The sequence below is a fragment of the Lates calcarifer genome, linkage group LG14 (assembly GCF_001640805.2).
Source record: "Lates calcarifer isolate ASB-BC8 linkage group LG14, TLL_Latcal_v3, whole genome shotgun sequence".
Taxonomy (NCBI): Eukaryota; Metazoa; Chordata; class Actinopteri; family Centropomidae; genus Lates; species Lates calcarifer.
In genome coordinates, this window is record NC_066846.1 from 781477 (window position 1) to 790249 (window position 8773).

An 8773-nucleotide genomic window follows, 5' to 3' on the forward strand; every position below is an offset into this window, starting at 1 on the left:
TGGTCCACTAAATAGCAGAACAAGTAATTTATGTGGTGTCAGTATTTGAATTTTTGATCTTGGTAGTATGGTCACAATTTATTTGATGCCAAAAGAATACTGATTTTCTATGTTGAGCCCTAGTCTGAAATTTCAGTGTTCAGGCAAGTAAAAGCATGTAGTTAGATTAGTTAGATGAAACCTTTGGGTGGTGGTAGGAAGCAGATGTGTTGGGATCATGGTATAGGTCCTAAATGACTGCTCACACCTCTCTGTGAGATGGACCTCTGCTCTGTTAGTGTGGTTAGCATTGAACTGTGTGTCTGACATCTTCTTTCTTGGCACTACAGGAGTGCCTTTAATTCCATTATCATTACTCATGGAGCAATCAGCATGTGTTTCCAATCTTCCAGCCCTGGCTTGTTTAGGGCCTACCTTCCTGTCACTCTGTTTATGCACTTCTCAAGACGTATCATACACACAGACCAGTATCAACATGTCTATGTTCCTGGTCCTATCATAACATGTGTTTTTACCACATAGTAGAGGTGGGGGAAAAATTGATTCTTAGATGTGTCGCGATGCGGATGTGGACAATAAATGAATCGATTCACAAAACTCAAAAATCAATTTTCTAAGTGTTAATTGATAACAGAACGCTAGCGTGGGGGTGGGCAACCTGCGTCTCTGGAGCCACACACAGCTATTTAGCCCCTGTGCAGTGGCTCCCTGTAGCTTTGCCAAAAATAACATGGAAATACAGATTTGTTTTTGCGAGGTGGAGACAGAGAACAACACTTATCTTGGAGTACAGGGCAAGGCAGGGCAGAGTGACTGAAGGGGAGTGATGGCGAGTTAAGACGGGCTGACAGTGGCAGTACTCCAGCAGGAGAAACACTTGGTGGTGCGGTAGGATTCCATAAGTGAGCTATGAACAAGACATCAACTTTATAGTGTTTTAGCTGCTGTCACCGCTGCAAAGTAATGAAGTGGAGATGGTGATGATACCTGGTTGAGGCGAGAGGGAGAAAGAAAGAAGAGAAAAGGGGAGAGAAAGGAAGATTTAACTAACTAAGGCTAAGTTAAATTTGTAATAACTCTCCTGGTGCAAATCCCAAATCCAGTAAAGTTGTTATTGGCTGTGTCTGTCTCTAGCGCAGGGGTGTTGCTAGGCATAAAGTTCTATTGGGGCACAGCCCCACCCAGAAACACCGCGCCCCCCTCCTAAAATATGCTCAGTGTGACACATGGGGAAGCTGTGTGTGTTGTAGTTCACTTGCTGCTCAAGCACAGTGACACACTGACATACAGAATGTGCGCATGGGCTATATCTTCTATTTGGAGTTAACAGAAATACATCTCTTCTTTTGCCGTCAGTATGCCATAATTATCTGAATTTGTACAATGATAAATATTTATTGTTGTTGAAAATTAATTGTGGCATTTATTCTGTGGCATGTACCCAAGTAAAGGCATCTGGCTACACCGATGCTCTACCGTGCTTTTGAGCTGTGTTACACACTTTGGAGCCAGGATACAATGTCCCATCATCATCACTCTACAATGAGGCCAAAATCAAAATCATGGAATCACTGAAGAAAGTGCTATTAATGTTATTGACATTATTTTGCTTTGTAGTCACACAGTGAGAAAAAAGAAATCCTGTATAGATAAAGAAGATTCAAAGAGATGTATCGATAACCATAATCAGTCCTCTGAATCATCATTGAATCGTGAGGTGCCTAGAGGTTGAACTGAGGTATAACTGATACAGTTTATGGTGGGTTTTTAAGGTGGTTTTAAGCCTGTCTTATGTTTTATTAGAGCCTCCTGTACAAGACTGTTTTCTGGGATTCCACCCAGAAAAGAAAAAAAAACCAAACAATTTAAATATTAGCAATGGCAATTAAAATACTAATTTTCAAGTCAAAATTGTGACAACTCCCACCTCTGCCAAGGTTCTGTGTTGCACTCTCTTTCATTTTCTTGTCGTTGCCTTTGGTGTACAGGGATGACATTCTCATCTGAGCAGAAACATCTTCTGTCCAGGTGCTCCAGACCCTGAAGTATCAGTGCCATACAAAGTTGTGTGTCTTTCAGTAAAAAACTGACTCAGTATCTGATAATAATGACAGCATTTCTTCATTTCTACCTAGAATTGTGACATAAAAAGTCTATGTTTTGATTTACTGTCTTGTAATTATGTCCCACCCTGGTGCTTTTGTGATTTTTGGAGGAGCTGGTCACAGTAAGGACTGGGTTATACCAGAGAAGAAGTGGTTCATGTTAGGTGTTTACATGATCTGAATGGCCTCAATGAAAAATGGAATGAAAAGCCAGCTGTCACCGAGAGTGAGGAGATGAAATATATTTTTTGAAAACAGGGATAATGGTTCACATAGCCAGACAGTCCCTTCAGGGGGACAAAAGGCATAATGTTCCACTCACAAAATTCACAAAAATGGCACAAATAGCTCTATATCTAATGAAAAAAGAGGAGGGGAGAGGAGTTCAAACCCAGCGTACTTTTCCACCTCTGCACAGTGTGGCATTGGAAAGGTGTGGCAGGTGTTTGTGAAGCTGTCTGACAGTTTTGACGAAGTACACCAACCCCTTAACTGTTCCCTGGTGGACAGCAACCGCCCACCCACAGTGACTGGTGTCCTGCTGTCAGAGTTGCCTGGGAGCATGGAGATGTATGGGTGATATCACCAACAGAACACTCGTGTTTTCAACAGCCTATGACAAGAATCTCTAAAATGTGGATCAGCTAGACGGCATTCTCCCTGATCTGATGAGCAAAAACCTTCTCCACTCAGAGTACAGAGGCGTATCAGAGTTTAACAGTCTGTTTAAAAGTTGTATGATCAATGACCTCCTTCACACCATTGAGCATTCCCTCATATGGTTATGTGCAAAACACCTGCTACTTTAAACTGATGAAAACAAACACCTCAGTTATTTACAGGCACCAGGTCTGATGTGTAATGTGTATGACGTGTTCTGTCTTGAGAATCTTCACTCTGCAAATCACTGATATACAGACCACAGCAGCTAAAGCTACAGTTGTATATTTGTAGGTCAGCCTGTTGCAACAACACTGAAACATGATATATAATAAATAGAGCAGCAGGTGGAGAACTGCTGTTAAGCCTCTGTGAAGCTCAGCATGACAGGCGTCTATTTTTTGTCTCTCACTCTCACTCTTCTCTCTCATAACCTTTCTCACCACCACAGACCGAAAGACAAGGCATCTTTCAATATTCAGTATTTTGAAATCACACAGATGGTATCTGTGCATGCTGTTTGCTTCATCAGTTGCTCTTCACAAACCATCATCACTTGTGCCTGTGCTCTCCCTCAGACCCCATTCAATGAAATTAGAAGATTATTTACTTTTTGCTGTGGTGATAATGGCTTGATGCAGCCATAAAAGACTTGCTTCAGACTGGCTTCTGTTCAGTTTTCCAGTGGCCTCAGCTGGATTTCATTGTTGTTTCATCACATGTTGTGTCATCGCATGTTTAACAAAATTACTGAAATCTTTGTCAATGTACAATTCCGTACTTTCTCATCTGTGAGAGAAAGAAAGCATTCTCTGATGTAAGTGTGTTTTGTCACTTCCGTTTGCCAGTGTCTTCAGATTAGTGTTTCTTCCTGTCTGTCTCAGATTAGATAATTTTTCTCATACTGACACTACATCTGTGTCTTTATCACCAATTTAATCTGCACATTCACAGTAACAATAGTTGTTAATTCACCCACAACTCTCTTATTCTGTGCGACTCTTTAGCCACTTCTACACCAATTCACGTTATCCTCTGCTATTAACTTAAGATGAACTGCTAGCCATGGCCTCTCGTTCTCCCTCTCCTGCTCATATAAAGTAGCTGTAATCAAACCTCTTCTTCTCTTCTCCCAACTAAACTTTTCTAGTCTTTTCGACCACTCAAAGCACTTCACACTACAGATCACATTCACCCCATTCACACACATACAGCACTTGTTCTATACATTAGTGCTTCCTAACACATACACACACCGATGACACATCTTTGGGGTTCAGCATCTTGTCCAAGGATAATTCGGCACGCGGACTGAGGAATCGAACCACCGACCTTCTGATTGGTGGGCAACTGCTCTACCTCCTGAGCCACAGCCGCCGCTTGACTATAGACCTATCTGCAGGATAATAGTTTATTGAAGACTTTCAGTCAGGATTTAGAATGTATCATAGCACAGAGACAGCACTCGTAAAAGTTACAAATGATCTCCTAATTGCATCAGACTTGTTTCTGTACTTGTTAGATCTCAGTGCTGCTTTTGATACCATTGACCATCGCATCCTTTTACAGACTGGAGCACTTCATTGGCATTAAAGGAACTGCACTAAACTGGTCCTATCTACCTGATAGGCTTCAGTTTTTACATGTTAACGACAACTCCTCCATGTACACAGAAGTTAGACACAAAGTTCCACAAGGGTCAGTGCTTGGACCAATTCTATTCACCCTGTATATGCTTCCTTTGGGCAACATTATCAGGAATCCCTCCCTAAACATCCATTGTTATGCAGATGATACACAACTCTATCTGTATTACAAAAATTAAATAATAATAAAAAACCTAATGAAACCAATCAGTTAGCTAAACTTCAGGCATGTCTTAAGGCATTAAGACTTGGATGACAAGCAACTTTTTAGTATTGAACTCAGACAAAACCAAAGTTACTGTACTTGGTCCCGAACACCTCAGAAATACATTTTCTAATGACATAGTTACATTAGATGGCGTTGCCTTGGCCACCAGCTCCACTGTAAAGAATCTTGGAGTTATCTTTGACCAGGATATGTCCTTTAACTCACACATAAAACATACTTCTAGGACTGCCTTCTTTCACCTGCGTAATATTACCAAAATCAGACACTTTCTGTCTCAAAAGGCTGCAGAAAAACTGGTCCATGCATTTGTGTGTGTATATATATGTATATATATGCTGCTATAGGCCTAGACTCCCAGGAGATTTCCCATGATGCACTGAGCTCTCTCTCTCTCTCTCTCTCTCTCTCTCTCTCTCCATCAGTATGGATTCATATCCCAAATTACATATTACTAACTCAATATCTTTCCTTTCCTGTAGTATTGTGCTCTTCCGTCTCTCTCTCCTGTCACTTTCTGCAGGTATTTCTGCCACTGGAGCTTTAGAGTCTGATCTGTGATGACAAGTCTCCTGCCGCTCCTACAACCCCACTCCACACCTGCTGTTATAATTAGAAATTATGACTTCTGTCGCTATTCTATACCTCCCTCCCTCTCCCCCTTCTCCACTCTCTCTCTCTCACCCAACCGGTCAAGGCAGATGGCTGCCCACCCTGAGTCCGGTTTCTGCTCAAGGTTTCTGCCTCTTAAAAGGAAGTTTTCCTTGCCACTGTGTGCTTGCTCGTGGTGAGATTTGTTGGGTCTCTCTCTGTAAATATTAATTAAGAGTATGGTACAGACCTGCTCTATATGAAAAGAGCCTTGTGATGATTTTTATTGTGATTCGGCACTATATAAATAAAATTGAGTTGACTTCAATTGAATTTGAATTGAATGATATTTTAACTCAATCTGGTTTCTGGGATGGCTGTAGTACCAGGCTGCGTGGCGTCAGAGCTCTCGATAGTCAAGGGTAAAAACTCCAGAAAACTTGAATATATAGAGCCAGAAACCATATTGACTACAATGTGACGAGAGGAAAGTTGGAATGGGAAGGAAAACTTGGGTTACTCCAGACCAAAAACATGGTGAAAGATGAAATGGAGAAATCATTAGCTAACCATGAGATGGAAAGAAGAAAACATCTACATGGATCTTGTTAATGGGAGTGGCAAAATGGCTCAATAGTGCCCCCAGGAAAATTTCAAAACTTCCATGGCCACTGGGCTTAGTTTGTCCTAGGTGGACGAAATTCAGACCACATGTAACATGCCTAGATGTACCAAAAAGTCTCTTGACGTGATGACCTAAAACCAACAGGAAGTCGGCCATTTTGATTTTATTACATAAATTTTGCTTATTTTTCATCATTTGGAGGCGTTGTATTGAATGAACTCCTCCTACAGATTTTATCATATCAACTTCAAACTTGGTCACTTTATTCCTATGTGATTTAAAGTTATCAAAAGCTTTACGTGACGTCGATGGGTGTGGCCGCAGCAGCACATCAAATTTTGATGTCTTGCTATGAAGCAGGAAGTTGATAACTCAAACATACTTTGTCTAATCTGCCCCAAATTTCACAGGTTTGACAACAGGCCTGTCCTGAACACATCTACATTCTAGTATACAGATATAATCATAGTGCCACTTATTGGCAACAGGAAATTATGTATTTTATCTAAGTAGATTGATCTGATTCACCTCAAATGTGGTCAGACAAGCATTAAGATCATAATGCTGCTATACTGTGAAAACTATGAGTCTTCATGGGACACTCTTGCTGTGGCGCCATGGCGAATTTCGATGCTTTGCCATTAAACAGGAAGTTGTTTTAACTCCCACATGCACTGTTCAATCTGCTCCAAACTTCACATGTTTGCTAACTGTCATGGCCTGAATACATCTACATGCCACTACATCTACAACACTGCTTGCAGTTTTAATTTTCTTTTCTGTTTCAATGTTGGACTTATTTAGTTTGACTAAAACCCTTACTGTAGGTCCTAATGTCATTACTAAGTTAGGCCCTTCTTTATGTAAGAGGTTATGCCCTAGATCCACCAACGGGATAGAGACGAAAAGATCCTCCATAGTTTGGAAGTTCATCTGTTTTACTTGCTTTGTCTGTTGCATGCCAGTTTTGGCAATGTGAGCCCACTGATGTTTGCTTTTGTCTCTGTTTTTATAAGTGATGCAGTGTAGCAATGTGATGATAGTATCCTTAAATGTGAGTGGTTTAAATAATCCAATTAAAAGAGGAATAGTAATGGCTAAAATGAAGAAAGAAAAAATGCAGGTGATGTATTTACAAGAAATATCAGCAAGAACATGATAAACAGAGGAAGTTTGGATTTCAAGACACCTTGTTTAGCTCCTTTAAGAAGGGTCCAAGGAGAGGAGTCACCATATTAATTTCCAACTCTGTCAATTTTGAAGTCATTAAAGAAATAAATGACACAGAGGAGAGGTATGTAATAGTAAAAGGGAAAATAGATGATAATGTAGTCGCTTTGATCAATGTCTATGTGCCACCCAATTGTAATAGAGCATTTCTGGAATTGTTGTTTGAGATCATAGCCTTGGAAAGTGAAGGAATTCTAATATGCGCAGGGATTTCAACATGATTTTGAATGCTAAACCGGTCACAACTAAAAATAAGAGAAACAGGACCCAAATATCAAAACTTCTCTAACTGAACTGGGGATGTTTGATGTATGGAGGGAACTCTATCCATTAGAGAGGGGCCACACAGAATGTAAGACAGAGATAATTGATTTGTCTTGATCACAGTATAATCTACCTCAACATCCATCTAAACAGGAGAAAGAATAATACACCATACAAATTAAATGTGGGTATGCTGAATAACAAGGAATTACAGGAAGTTAAGAAAGATATTAAACGCTGCATAGAAGAAAGCAAAAACAGCCCAGTAAATTCAGCCACACTATGGACAAGAAAAGAAAATTAATTTCTAACATCACTAAGAAGGAACTAGGTGCTGCAATTAGCAGATTAAAATCAAACAAAATGCCAGGTAGTGATGGATTCCCAGCGAGTGTTATAAAACATTTGGGGAAGAATTAACTCTGCTACTTCTGAATTCTTTCAGTCTAACTCTGACAGAGGGTAAGCTGCCCCCCTCAGTTATAGAGTGAAAACATTGTGAATCCCATAGACCTATTTCAATTGTAAATGTGGATTATAAGATTTTTACTTTAATAATTTCTAAAAGATTTGAAAATTTTATGACTGATTTGATTGATGAAGATCAGTCAGGTTTTAAAACAGGTAGGCAGGCTCAGGATAATGTTAGATGTATCTTACACATGATAGATCAGATTCCTAGACAGGGACTGAGAGCAGTATTAGTGAGCTTTCATGCAGAGAAGAAAAGAAGAAAAGAAAGAACAATGTATTCAAGGTCTCTACCAAGAATCTACAGCGAGGATAAAAATTAATGGATATTTAACTGATATATTTGTCTTACAACAAGGGACTGGTCAAGGACATTGCCTTAGCCCTACCTTGTTGCAATATTTGTTGAACCACTGGCACAATGATCAGAGTGACAACTTAAAAGGAATCCATATAGGGAAAAGGGAACATATCACAGGGTTCTTTGCGTTCTATGTTATTGTGACTCATCAGGTTATAAATTAAACATGACAAAAACTTAATAATAAATAAAATAAATTCTCACATTAAAGTATTCCCCAGGCCAAGAAATTAGAGAAAAATACAAAATCAAATGCAATGCTAAAGTAATTAAATATCTGAATAAATATCTATTGGCAAAAAATCTCAATAGAACATTTGAATTATAATCAGATGAATAATAATATAAAGACAGATGGATTTTGAGACACAAATTTAGATAATAAAAACAAATGTATGTTCACTGTTATACCTTTTTCAGTCTATTCCACAAATGATTCCAGAAAAACAATTCAGACACTGGGACAAACTTATATCTAGATTTATTTGGGCCAGAAAGAAACTAAGGGTCAGCTAGAAGATGCCTCAGCTACAAAAAGAGGAGAGTGGAATGTCCTTGCCTAACCTGAAACAACTTTTATGCAGCTCAAGGGAG